This window comes from Lucilia cuprina, chromosome 5, assembly GCF_022045245.1.
Source record: "Lucilia cuprina isolate Lc7/37 chromosome 5, ASM2204524v1, whole genome shotgun sequence".
NCBI lineage: Eukaryota > Metazoa > Arthropoda > Insecta > Diptera > Calliphoridae > Lucilia > Lucilia cuprina.
The window spans coordinates 19,503,894-19,519,171 of record NC_060953.1 but is presented as its reverse complement, the minus strand read 5'-3'; the positions used below and the strand labels follow the sequence as shown (position 1 = coordinate 19,519,171).

Below are 15,278 nucleotides of genomic sequence, written 5' to 3'. Positions count from 1 at the left end.
TTCTTTACAAAAAATAAAAATTTTATAAAAAGTAAAAATTTTAAAAATATACTCATGGTGTAGGGTATTATATGGTCGGCCATGCCCGACTATACTTTCCTACTTGTTGTTTATGTATTTGAGTGAAAAGTTGGCAATACTAGCAAAGTTAACTGAACTTAATTCCATAACTGAAAAACATAATCATCGGTTAAAGTCCGACTAAATTTGTTCTGAGTTTAATCTAAGCCTAGTTTAACTGAGTAGTAAGAAACCCGGTCTTAGTTAATAATCTTTCAATTATTATTAACTGAACACATTAAACTAAAATATATGGATATACGTATTTAATCAATTTTAACAAAAATTCTAGTGTCAATTTTTGGAAGTTGTGATTTGATTTTGTTTCTGAAAATTTTCAGAAGGATAGCTATGAATGATATCTGAGGATATATTTAAATAGTTTATTAAAATATGTATATCCTATTAAAGTTTTATGCTGTCCTTTGTAATTTCCCAAATGCTCTTACTCGGCTTTATGTTTAATTTTTTTTTCAAATTTAAAAAACCCCGCATTTTTTAGTTTAAATCCAATAAAATGTTTGAAAATACTTTGACATTTACAAATACTATATGTATGTATAATTAATTTAAATTCCTTTTTGATTATATTTCATTTTAGCATGATCCAATTTTAATGAAAGAACAAGAGTGATTTCGACATAATTCTGGATTATTCGACTTTTAAAAGGTAAGCCATCTCATGAACTATTAACTAAATTCAGTTAAGGCCTAGACATTTCCGAAAAAATACAAAAAAAACGTCCATTTTCAAAAAATATGGGAACTAAGTATAGTGCCAAATATTAGGAAATATTTTATTCTTTAGTTAAAAAATAATTTTTTTGATTAATATCCCATCCTATTATGGAACTTTTTTGGAAAGAATGAAGAAATAGCTCCTTTGGATAATTTTTTCTAGGACCAATAGTTGAAAAATTACACTCATTTGAATAAAACTCTGCATGACCAAAATGTCCAACTTTGACACCCTCTAGTAATAAACTGCAAATTTCGTCAAAATCTATTGTTTCAGTTGGGTCAGTTCACATGAAATTACCCTAAAGTACATATATACATATGTACCTTAAAAATTTGTCATATTTGGTTTTTAATAAATTTAGAATTCAAAAAACGAATAGGACAAAGAATACACATTTTTTGTTGAAGTGTAACTTCTTTCCCAGCATACCTGTTGTAAAATCTCTTCTACTGTGAACTATAGAAATTCAAAAATTTAATGGTCACACATTTTTTAATAAATATTTTTTAAATGCGAACATACCTTAAGAGAATGAGATTGAATGAGGCATTGGTTTTGTAATAAAGAACTGAACAAGGATATTTTAATTATTGTTGTAATAGTTACTTTTAACATGTACATGTACATGCATATATTTTAAAATATATAGACGTATGTATATTTTATGTATGTAAGCATATATATTATCACAATACATACATATGTATGTATGTTCATATATAAAGTAATCAGCAATTATATATGACCTTAACACATTGAGTCATACCATCCAATCTTTCTATAAATATACATTGCACTTTATATGTATACTACTGTACATGAATATTCTTGTGAGTTTTACTTACATGTGTAGAGTAGAGTTATGTAGAGTAGAGTATCCCGAGTAAATAATTTTTAATAAGATACATACTGAAGTACTTAAATTTTCATTCTTTTTTGCTGAATAGACTTAATGCACTTGGCTAGATCGTCTTAGAATCTCACAAGAACTCTGAATATAAGAATACACTTTTATTGGTCTTAGGCCATTATTTCGATATGCTACAAACACAACGACAAAATAGGTGAATCAGTCGAACTGTTATCGGTAGAATCGGTAACAACATAGCAATAGTGTCAATTTTCAATTCAATTTTCAAAGTGACATTGACATTGCTTACAAATAAGGAGTTAAAGAGGCAAACAAAATTATTGCAAACAAAATTATAAAATATAGCCGAAAATAAAGAACTTTTATATCATATTAAAAAAAAAGGAAAGAAATTACTAGAGTACTTCTAAGTAATGCAGATGATAAGTAGTTGTCATAGAAAAGTATGCTGTTGAGTAAGAATGTAAAAGATGGAGAGATAAACACTGAAAAAACTGAACGCCTGCATACTTTTTGTACTCTTTTTAACATTCCAAAATAACTAGTTATTACATAACATATTTGTAGGTTTATTTGTTACTAATTATTTTAAATAACAAGTAGCCAATAGCAAATATTACATACTTAACTCCTACATTACTTTCCTTCTTACCCAGCAAGTGAAATGTTGCAATTTCATTTGATTTAATTGAATTTCATTAATCTTTTTTCCATTTTTATTCCTGCCAATTGCAATAGTGTTTAAAGTGATTTTATAGTATTTTCTGCTTAATTAATTTTTGTTTTTCTTTCATTTATTTAAGTAGCAATAGCATCTGTTTCTTCCTGTTACATAGAAATTCCTTAAAAATACTATGAACAAAACTCTTTCATTGTTGCACTAGGAAGACACTTAAAATTGAGTTTTCTTTTGGGTTTATTGTTTTTGCGAGAAAAATGATGATTCATTTATAGTGCCAATGGTTATTTTTGTTATTTGTTACCCTCATTTTATATTTCTACATAAATATATAGTTTTTGTTTATTTTTAGCATGGATTGTATGACGACGATATTTGTTGAAATTTGACTTTGGATTTGGCTTTTGCAACAACATATAATGTAGTTGTTCTTTCTTTTTTATATTAAATTGTCGAGTGCAAATCTTTCTCTAAAAATAGTATGAAGGTTTATTTTGTTGGTGCTGCTATGCTGCTGTTGTCAATGTTTCTGTTGCTTTATTTCTATTTCACTTTAACTTTTCATCTCCAACAGAAACGTAATAAAACTAAATTCAACTTTATGTTGAGGTTCTGAAATCTATACAAAAGAAAGGCGAAATAGCATTTTATTGTTTGGTTGAAATTTCAGCATTTTTTATTTCTGGGCCAACATAGTTTATTTTACCAAATAAACTAAGGGAAAATAACCAGCCAAACAAGTTCTCATCATATAACCTATTCCAGCCATAAGTTTAACCAGCATAAAGCTGCGAGTACAAAATTCATTGTTGCAGCTGTTCTTATGCTCTTCGCTATTAAATATTCCAAATAAGTAGCAAATCATCATTAGATAAAATTTACTTCTATTTCATTTCCTGGTGGTTTTCTTAAAAATTGACCATCGTCTCCTGATCTGAACTGTAATATTTGTATCATTTAGCAAATAGAACATTTGTAAATAAATAAATTAGAAAATTGAGTTAAGTTTTTGGATATAAATGAAGACTTGATAGTTGCAATCAAACCCAGCAGACAAAATATTAGACTTTATATATGTTAAAACATATTCACATCGATACAAATATATAATTTACAAATATTTTTAATAAAAATGCCAAAAGCCAGGTCGTCGGTTTGGGCATAAAATACATATTGGACATTGTAATGTAATAAATATTTTCTTTTTTAATTTGGATAAATAAAATTATTTAAAAATATAAACAGCTTAATGACTAAGGCGAAAATATTTTCTGACGGCGGATATTTTTAATAGGTTCGGTGGCTTGCAGTCAGTAAAAAAACGCAAACAACATTTTCTTATTTTTATTTTTAATTTAAAAGTTGATGACTTTTATAAATATATTAATAAGATCTAATTAATTTTGAGTTATAGAAATTTACACAAATTTCTATCATGTTTACGTACATATTGCATATATTCAATTTCGGCAACTTCTAAATACTATCACCGGCTATATGAGGAGTTTTTCCCTTTTGACTTTGATTTACACTGTTTAGTTATGACAAAACTATAAACAAATCATAAAAGGCGATATTATTTTAAGACTTTTTTCTTTGAAGCACAATAACAAATTTTTAAACTGTCATAAAACTTTAGTGTTTTATGGCAATAAGACCTGATAGCACACCCAGTGAATACCCCAATTATATATTTATAAGTTGTATTATGTATCAGTATGTTATATTAATTGATAGTTTACAATTAGTTTTTAGTAAGAGCCGATAGTCTTATTAGCCAGAGCTCTATAATTTGCATTCCATTTGTAATTGAATTTTTTATTTGATAAAGATAATATTTATTAGTAAATGTTTGCTGGGTTTATGACAATCGTCAAGAGAGCATAAATTAATAAGTGAAAAATAAATTTTATTTTAGGACAAGCGAAATAAACAAAATAATTTTTGAAGCGTGAAGACAATTTTTTTCATCTGTCATTTTATTTGCTTTAATTTTTGAATATAGGTATTGTAAGGAAGAACTGTATATTAATTAATTTTGCTTTTATAAATTAAATTAATTATTCACATTATCGTTGTCAGCAATCCTAATTTCTGTAAAAAAATTTAGCTCAGAGATTTTAAATGCTTAATAGTTATTGTTATGAAAAGAAAAAAATTGGCTTTATAAATGTGTAATTAAACAAATTTTACTGTATGCTTCAAAAATATGGTGGACAGAGAGTTCAGCGTACATGCTTCCAATGAAATAATTCAATATATAAATTACTCAATTACTTAAGGTCTCAGATATTTTGTTTTACTGAAAAAAGCTAAGATTCAAATGCCTATAACTTTTAAACCCCTTTGGGCAATTGGCTCTATTAATTGTATACTTTCATTTGCCGTTAATCTTATTCGGGAAAGATCCGACTTTGTAAGATTATACACAATCACTGCACGTGCCTGATCGATCCTAACGAGAGCAAGACGAGAAATCTCCTTTCGAATAGCCCCTATTCAAGGGACCCCTTGAAAAACAGCTTTAACAGTCATAACTTGATTAAAAATACGAATGTAGCTATGAAATTCGACATAATTAATTTCTTATGATTCAAAATCACTATGCAAAATTTTAAAAGAATCGGTCCATAATTGACCCTACCCCCCATATAAGGTTCCCTTCAGAAAATTACTTTAACGCTCATTACTGGCTTAAAATTACGTAGCGATGAAAATCCACACAAATTTTATGAGGATCGACCCATAATTGACCCTATCCCCCCTAAGGTTCCCTTCAGAAAATTACTTTAACGCTTATAGATGAAATTCGACATAAGTAAGTTTCACTCGAGTCAAACGAGGTTTGATGGTGGACATATAAGATTCGGCATAGCCAAATATAACACTCTTACTTGATTTCGAATGTTGTTGTTTATATAAAAACGAAAAAAATAATAATATTTTTCAACCAAAACTAGTAGTAGACCTATATTCGTAGTCAGTTTTTCTCCAATACATAGCTACTTATCTAACGTCTTATTTGCAGATGATTGTAGTAAGTACTTACATAATTGTATGCTAGCGTAATTAGTACTTACCACCAATGTTATCTGCGTGTTAAAAGAATGATTTAAGGCTCAACTATAATGTACATAAGCTAGCTTAAGGGAATGTCAAAACCGAGCGAAAAATCTCTCAAGAAAATCCGAAGAAACTTTTAGGTGGCTATGCTATTGTATAAGTAAATTTAATAATGTTAACTCCTTAATATTCATTGCATGTTTTTGCTGGGTTGCCATTCAACTATAACACAAACTAAGTTTTATGTGTTTTAATTGAATATGAATATATGCATATACATATTATACAAAAGTTTGAATCCATGAGGATTCAAGAACAATTATAATATTAAATTACACGTAAAACTTCTAATGTACGTTATTATTAGTTTAAAGGTGTCACATGTTACACCACTGGACCAAGAAATTACTTGGGAATTATTTTTATAACTCAGCAATTTTCTAGCCTCATATTTCCCTAGTGATGGGCTTAAGTCTAACTAAATGCATCTTTTGATAAATGTGTATGTGGGGAATATTACTAAAATTATAATTTTCTTCATACTTCCAAAGTACGTTTTCTATATATATATATATATATATATATATATATATATATATATTATATATATATATATATATATATATATATATATATATATATATATATATATATATATATATATATATATATATATATATATATATATATATATATATATATATATATATATATATATATATAAATATATATATATATATATATATATATATATATATATATATATATATACATGTATGTATGTTGTTCTGTGTATGTTAGTATAAATTAAAGTACCACCTACCCAGAAAAATGAAAGTAAAACTGAAAGACAAATGCATATTTATGCATACCTCGCAATCACCTTAATAATTTCCCACAGTCAGCTGGAAAAAGAAAAGATTTAAAGAAGGTATAGGGCAGAATAAGTACATATGGAAACTTAAATACATATACATTCCTATATATACAATATACATTCTATATATGTACGTAAAACACTTGTCACATTTGCCACATTAGTTGGCATAGTTAATTTGTCATGTGCTGCTGCTACTGCCGCTACCACCTCAGGACTCGAAGACAACAAAAAAATAAAGCAAATTAACAATAACAAAAATAACAAGAATATAAAAGGACACAAGAAGACAGAAAAAGATTCATTTGTACGAGTACTAGTGAATAATAAGGACATCTTTGTTCTATGCATTCCCAGTTGAACTGTAAATTTTATTAGCCTAGTTTAGCTTAATTCTGTTACAACTACAACTTCTATGTAAAAATGTGTCCCTTTGTTTGTTTATTTGGTTGTAAGTGTATATTTTAGCCTATAGGTTTAATTAAATCGTTTTAAAGGAACTAAAGAAAATACAATAAACCTTAGAATATAATAAAACAATAACAATTATACATAGTTAGATACATATGTACTTCTAAATCTACATACATGCAAGTGTACATAAGTACTTTTTACGTATACAACAATGTGTTCCATATACCTAAAAATAGAACAGTAATTAGGATTTAGAACTTTATCCAAACCCTTACCATTATTACCAACACTAAATACAACAAAGTTTTCTTTTCTATTTCTTTTCATAGTCATGTGAACTAAAAAGTTTTCTCTTTAACAACAATAAAATAAAATATGATTGAAGGAATAAGGAAGTACAAATAGTTAAAATGGTACAAAAATAAAAAACTTTCTATAAAAGTTTACATATAAGCCTGAAACTATTATAACTTATGTTAACATGTTATACGTACATACATATGTATAATAATTATATATAGTTTACAATGTTCATATCATTCTTCATCAATATTTTGGGTAATTGTATTGAGTTCTTCAAAGTATCCAGCTGTATCCAGCAAAGTATAAGCTGATCAGAATCTTGACTACTACATACCGTCTGCATTACTCTAGTAATGACTTATAAATAGATTTATATAAGTACATACATTTTATTTTCGAATTTAATTTTTTACAAAAAAGGAGAAAAAATAATTTTAGTGTGAAAACGTCGTTCACACACTGGACTTATCTTTGTAGATAATTTTTTCATAAGATCGATATCAAGACTGATCTCCCTGACAGTATTTCCATATACAAAATATACATTAAAATACGTATATATACTTACAAACCAAAAGTTTCGCACTGACAACTTCGACGACTATATAAATATTTAAAAAAATGGGAGGGGTAGCAGTAAGGGACGTGACGTTTTCCATATTAGACAAATATAAATATCCATATCTAGGAAATTATAACAGTTAGAGTGTTCAAATCCCTGTCAACTTTGACGTTTGTATTTAGTGGCATAAAATACTAAAATTTATATATCTAGAAAACTACAAATGTATTCATATGATTTTTTAAGGAAAAAAGGGTCTAGAATCAGTGGGCGTGGATTCCCTTATATTAATCAAATACTTAAATGTGTATACATGAGAAACTATAGCATATAATATAGTCCTAAAATTTCAACAATTCAATTATCAACTCTAACATCGATATGAACAGACGCACTTAGTCCGTCATTAATAACTCCAATCCACTCAAATGTTATGGATTCTGGTAGAAAACTTTCAATAATTTTTACCTACCTATTATAAGGATGTCAATAAATTTTTACCATAACATTTACAATATTAAAAAATTATTCTTTATTTAGTAGCAGTTTTAACTAAATGTCGAAATCCTAATTATTTCATAAGAAAATTGTACCACCTTATTACACATTCTTTAAAGTTTCCACTCGTATTGTCATAAAAACTGACATGAATTAATTTATCCATATTTAGATTTTTATGGATCGATAAAACGTGCACGCACTTATACACTTTTATCTCCAATGGAAGGTATGTGTTTGAATTTAGCGTAATAATACTGGTCGGCGTCCAGTTTATAGGTATGAACACATACACATATACATATGATAAATTCATACATAAACATTTTATAACATACATATAATTTATAATAGGGTGATTCCAAATTAAAAAATACTTTTGTTGCAAATTTAAAAAAAAAAAATTTTTAATTTTTCTTTTGACTTCAATATTTCGAGTTTGAAAGTTTTCACATTTTATGAATTCTTTGAGTTATAGTACAAATATACACATACATACATATATCAGTTTTAGTTATTTCAGACCTATCCTAATATACAAATAAATAAATTCATTAATTTATAACAATAATTTGTACTACTAATAAAAATAAATTATGTGTGAGTATTGAACATGTCTAGCAATTTTAATGTATTTTTAAATGTTTAACTACTTGCGTGTTTTTTTTCAAATCAGCCTTATTCATTCTACATAGATTAAAAAAGTTACGTTGAAAAACTCTGCAACTTTTTCCAAAGCGTTAAAAAAAATTCGTAGCAAATACTTTAAAGGTTTCATACATAATTTTAAAATTATTACAAAATTCGAAATTTGAAATTTATCAGAATACTACATGATTACACGTAGTATTAGGTCTTAATTTTATTATAACCCTATCGTTACATGTTTCTTCATATGTATTGAAGATCGATTGAAGTATTGAAGATTGATCAATAAAAAATTATTCACAAATGTATGTGTACGTAAAATCTTATATTTAAGCCGCTTTTTACTACTTATTCATGAGCACATTTGAGGAAATTACCACACTCGCTTACAAATCACTACTTATATTATGTTTGTTTTAAAAGCAAACTAATGCTTACCCGAACACAATTCGGGATTTCTTGTTAGTTCGCTGTCTTACACAATAACACAGTGAGACAAAATAAATGAAAATTGAAATACCTGGGAAGTGGATCCGGGTAGAACAAGAATATATTTTTGAAATTTGCCAAACACCTCCAAAATCTTGAGTTACGGGAAAAAACGGTTTTTCCTGCCTTTAAGCACTTATAAGTCAGTAACATAGTGGAATCTGAACTGATTTTAAGTTTCTTCACGGACTTAGAAAGCAGAAGCTGAGGCCTATATAATGACATATATAACGTTTAAGTAACCTGGAGAGATATGTGTACATTTCATCAGCAAACATATTTTTTATTTTAGGTTTGCACCGTTGTCCAAGTTTGGAGATGTTTTTTGAAAGTATTTTATATAGGAACCATGATATTTATTATTTAATTAGAAATCCGTCAGCAATTGCCGACGCCATTGATCTTTTTCTTAATAAAAAATTGTTTAAAAACGTATTTTCTGAAGGATGTTTTATATGGGGGATAGGATTAAATATAGGCCTATTCTTAAAAAATTTTTGGAAGGATTTATGATTATATAAAACTTATTTATGCTGGATTTAATCGTGATATTAATATTAAGAGGAGATTTATGGAATTCATGTCATTTTCTGAAAGAGCGTTTGTATGGAGACTAGGAACGAATAAGACCTAATTGTCTAAAGAGTCAGCAGTATCACTAAAGATTACAGCAAACTCAATTATACCGATTTTTGTAATGATCGGACCTTATCTAATCCTAGTCCCAATGCAAATTCTTGTAAAATCAAACGCCTTTAATTCCATAAATCCTTTAATAACATCAATATAGCGATGCAATTCAGCGTTAAAAACTTTTTTATAAATTTAAATCCTTCCACCAAATTGTATGAGGATCGGCCAAATAAGTAGTACGGTTCCTATATAAAATATTTTCAAAAAACATCTCCAAACTTGGACAACGGTGCAAAATTAAAAAATATGTTTGCTGATGAAATGCACACATATTTCTCCACGTCACTTAAACGTTATATATGTCATTATATATGCCCCAGCTTCTGCTTTCTAAATCCGTGAAAAAACTAAAAATCGGTTCTGATTCCACTAAGTTACTGAATTATAAGTGCTTAAAGGTACGAAAAACCGTTTTTTACCCGTAACTCAAAATTTTGGAGGTATTTGGCAAATTTTAAAAACATATTCTCGTTCTACTCGGATCCAACTTTCAGAGAAATAATATCATTTTCCAAGTATTTATTTTTGTCGCATAGTGTAATCATTTCCACAAAAAATTATTTTCTTTCTGCGCATTCGTGAAAACAGGAACGCTAAACTCAAAATAAAGTACTTGCTTAAGTAATTATATGTAAGTAATTATAAAAGCATTTTAATTTGACGCAGACAAATTTTATAAAAGTGAGGAAATTTCAGCATTAGACTGTCCAATATTTTCAGTAAAAAACATTTGAATAGGATTTATTATTCTATGTTTGTCGTTTTAAAAACGCTAAATTTATCAATTGGCTTATTTTACAAGGAAACAATATTAGGTTACATGGAAACGATGTTAATCTCACAATGAATTTGTATTAGTCACGTGACAAAGCTTTAGCAAAATATACTAACTAACAGGTAAATTGCCATATGCTAAATTCACGGCTTCTATTGTATATTGAATTGTTGTAAAATTTTTTTTGTAATCCTTGTATTATCCGTTACTCCCCCACCATTCCTCATATTCTATTTCATGCAATTCATATTTCGTTTATCTACTTGTCAGTAATTTTTATAATTTTTGTTTTTTATTATCTTATCCCTTCATTTTCAATAAGTTTGAAAGTTTTATTAGTTTGTCGTCAGTAAAATATCAAGTATATTATCAATAAATTATAAACAATTTGCAATTCGATTATTTAACTCAAGCTGCCATTTAACGTTCTTCTTCGTTTCTTTAAGTAACAAATTTAAGTAAAAATCAAAACAAACTTTTCGAAAAGCTGCTTTTATTACAGTTCATATTGAACAAAAAAACTTAATAATCTACATTTTGACTTACATTGCAATAACCGAATAGAAAAAAAGATAACGAAATAGAGCCACCAACAAAAAAACGTTGAAAAGGAAGAAAAAAATTTAAATTTCCAATAAAGTTGAGGTTTAATTTTTGATTGTTTTCAAAGAAAGAAACTGACAGTCAAGTAGAACTTTCAATTAAAATTGCTTTAGCTAGAAAATATGTACATATACTTATAGTGGGATGGATATTTTCCGTTAGAACTGATGTTTATAACTGTAAATTTCTACTTTTTCTAATTGTTCTAATTGTTTATATTTAAATTATTAAAGAAATATATGTTAACATTATCACTTAATACTACACCATTTATAGTTGTATTTCAGAATTTTCCAGTTTTATTTCAGAAATTTCCATTTTTATTTCAGAATTTTCCAATTATTTTTCAAAAATTTCTAATTATATTTCAGAAATTTCCAATTATATATCAGAAAATTCCAATTATATTTCAGAATTGTTTTTAATATTTCAGAAATTTCTACTTATATTTCATAAATATCCACTTATATTTCAGAAATTTCTATTAATATTTCAGAAATTTCTAATTATATATCAGAAAACTCCAATTATATATCAAAAATTTCTAATTATTCATCAGAAAATTCTAATTATATTTCAGAATTGTTTTTTATATTTCAGAAATTTCCATTTATGTTTCAGAAATTTCTAATTATATTCCAGAAATTTCCAATTATGTTTCAGAAAATTCTAATTATATATCAAAAGTTTCCAATTGTATTTCAGAATTTTTAAATTGTATTTCAGAATTTTGAAATTGTATTTCAGATGTTTCCAGTTGTATTTCAGAGTTTTTAAATTGTATTTCAAAAAATTACAATTGTTTTTCAGAAATTATTTTTTTAACAAAAATATTTAGTAACATTGTATGTAGTAATTTTAGGACTATAAAACAACCTACAATTGATAATATTTTTTTTTATGTTTTACTATGAGATAACTGTCTATGAAATAGCATTTTGTGTAAATATAGATACCCTTAGTAAAACCTAAAAAATATTATTATCAATTGTTACTAAATATTTTTGTATAACAAATAATTTCTGAAATACAATTGGAATTTTTTGAAATACAATTTGAAAACTCTGAAATATAACTGGACTCTTTTGAAATACAATTTGAAAATTCTGAAATACATTTGGAAACTTCTGATATATAATTAGAATTTTCTGATGTATAATTAGAAATTTCTGAAACATAATTGAAAATTTCTGAAATATAATTAGAAATTTCTGAAATATAAAAAACAATTCTGAAATATAATTAGAATTTTCTGATATATAATTAGAAATTTCTGATATATAATTGGAATTTTCTGATATATAATTAGAATTTTCTGAAATAAAATTAGAAATTTCTGAAATATAAATGGAAATTTATGAAATATAACTAGAAATTTCTGAAATATTAAAAACAATTCTGAAATATAATTGGAATTTTCTGATATATAATTGGAAATTTCTGAAATATAATTAGAAATTTTTGAAATATAATTGGAAAATTGTGAAATATACATGAAAATTTCTGAAATAGAACTGGAAAATTCTGAAATACAACTGTATTCTATTTATACTTTTTCCATAAAAGTATAAATAGAGGTTTTTTTTTTAATACTGATACCAACTATGACTCTAACTACAAACGTTGGATAGATGCATTAGATCAGTGTTGCACAAACACATACTACCATAGACTATCATAGTTTTATTTGTGTTAGTAAAGCAGCAGAGAACAGAATTCCATTCAAATTAAATATATACTAATAAAATGACTACAAACTATAAAGTATATGCTAACTGTCAAATATTTATTATGGATTTTGACAGCCAGCGTATATCAAAGTCTATATATAAAAAACTATCAACTATTCTCTCATGTAGGAACATTAATTCGGCTTTCTCAAAATTTTGTTGTTGTATTTCTGTGTGTATTTTAAAAACGCCGCGCACAGACCTTTCTTCGACAAGTGCTTTTGTTTTTCAGGTTGAGAGCAAACCAACTGATATTCCTCATTTTAAATAGAAGAAGAATTAAACCTATAGTGTATGTGTATAAACTTAGCGTCAGCTATGCGCGTGTTATGTAATGGCAATATTGATCTTCTCTGTTTTAGATAATTGCACTGCTTCTCTAGATAATTGGCTACAAATCCCATATAAAAAATTAAATAGTGGCATTGATAACGACCACTCATTACCAGGTAATGTATTAACATTAACACAGAAAAAATTATCGGTAGTTTATTTTCAATTAAAATGTTTTAATTTTCTTTATTTTTTATTTAAACAAATTTTTATTTGTCTTAATTATCTCGTTTTTTTGAAACTGTTTGAAACTAAAATTTTGATTAAATTTTTAATTAATTCAATTAATTTTTTAATTGATTGAAAAAATTTTTCTGGACTTCTTTTCTATTTTAGATTTATTTTAAATATATATAATTTTTTAATTTTTGTGCTGCAATATTTATAATTCTTAAATAGTCCATAAAATTTTAGGCATATAATATTCAAGTTTCTTTACAATTTATGAAACACTTTATATGTTAAATTGTGTCAATAAAGTGATCATTTTTGTAAATGCTGAATGCATTGTTAAAGGTCTAGTATTTCTTTAATGTTGTGTGTAATCAATTAATAATTTGATTGTTTTAATCAACTTCTTAATTGATTTATAAAAAATTCTCTATCAAAGAGTTTAATTTATTTTATTAATAAATTAATCAAAAATCAATTTTATATTTATTAAATATTTAATTTATAAAATTAATGAATTAATCAAAAATCAATTTTATATTTATTAAATATTTAATTTATAAAATTAATGAATTAATCAATTTTAAATATTGTCTCAATTATTGACATTAATTATATTAGTATATTTTTTTTCTTTTACAAATTTGGTAATTGATATCATCATTTTGGTTATAGGTGCAAAACTTGCTTGATACAATTATTTTGATAATTAAAACTCATATTCAGTTTTTCGGTGTACATTATCTAGATTACTCATTACCAAAATTTGAAGATTTTTTGGTGGGTTATAAGTGAATAATAGATCTTCATGTATGGTCGTATTGTTACTAAAATCGGCAGCACAGTTTAGACTTATATAAAAAGTTTTGATGATTTTTGTAGAGATACTAGAACATTTAATAAATTTATGGGCTAAAAAGCCCTATTTGAGGGGTACGGTTGTATTTTTGAATAAGCTGCATCCATGGGTCGAATGAAACGTATGTGCCAAATTATCTTGAAAATTGCGATCTGTTATCTGATTACAGGTTTACATGGCCATAGCTCGATACATAAAATAGATCAAATATTTTTGTGCGTTACAAATTTGCACCTAATATACGAAACCTATTGGAGTGGTGTAGGGTATAAACAGGTTTTAATAACCATCGTTAACTTAAAAATCGCTTTGTAATCAAAAAATCCTATTTGCTTCATTCATATCGTTAGTCACACTATTGCCTAGGGCATGAATATTTTTAAATTAAGTAAAAATATTAAATTTAAATAACATATTTAAATAAAACTTTCACCTAATATATTCTAAAGCAAAAAGTTTTTTTTTTGAAATTTTCATAGATGCATGCGTGTGCATTAAATATTTTTAGAATTGTACAAACAATGTACAAGAGAGTAAATTATCTTATACGTAACTAAGTGTTGCCGAGAGAATTTTAGAAATTGTAATTCGCTTTTAACAAAAAAATTATAATTCTAATGTCTTCAAAATTTAAGCTCACCTATGCAAAAGTACCTTTGAATTTAATGCTTTATTACAAATTAAAATTGAATAAAATCGTTACTTTTGGCAACACTTATCATGTATAAAATATACATACAGTTTCATATACATAAATAATTTTTATTACAATTAACCTAAAGGCACTTTTTCAATGGTTGTACCTAAATGGACAATTTATGTAGTGGTTTGTAAACTGTTTGTAGAATATTTCATCATCCAAAACAAATCGATGATGAGAGTGTGCGAGACGGTATGAGTTGAACTAT

At 26.2% G+C, this 15,278-nt stretch overlaps 1 protein-coding gene across 27 annotated transcripts in view; it reads left to right on the top strand.

Annotated features, from left to right (window-relative positions):
* Nucleotides 1-15,278, top strand: part of LOC111683232 (myosin-G heavy chain) — a 122,860-nt gene that overhangs the window by 48,393 nt on the left and 59,189 nt on the right. For all 27 annotated transcript variants that reach the window (XM_046951432.1, XM_046951429.1, XM_046951427.1 and 24 more), the window contains one exon: nucleotides 662-730. The gene's annotated coding sequence lies outside the window, so the exon portion shown is untranslated. The remainder of the gene's footprint in view (nucleotides 1-661; nucleotides 731-15,278) is intronic.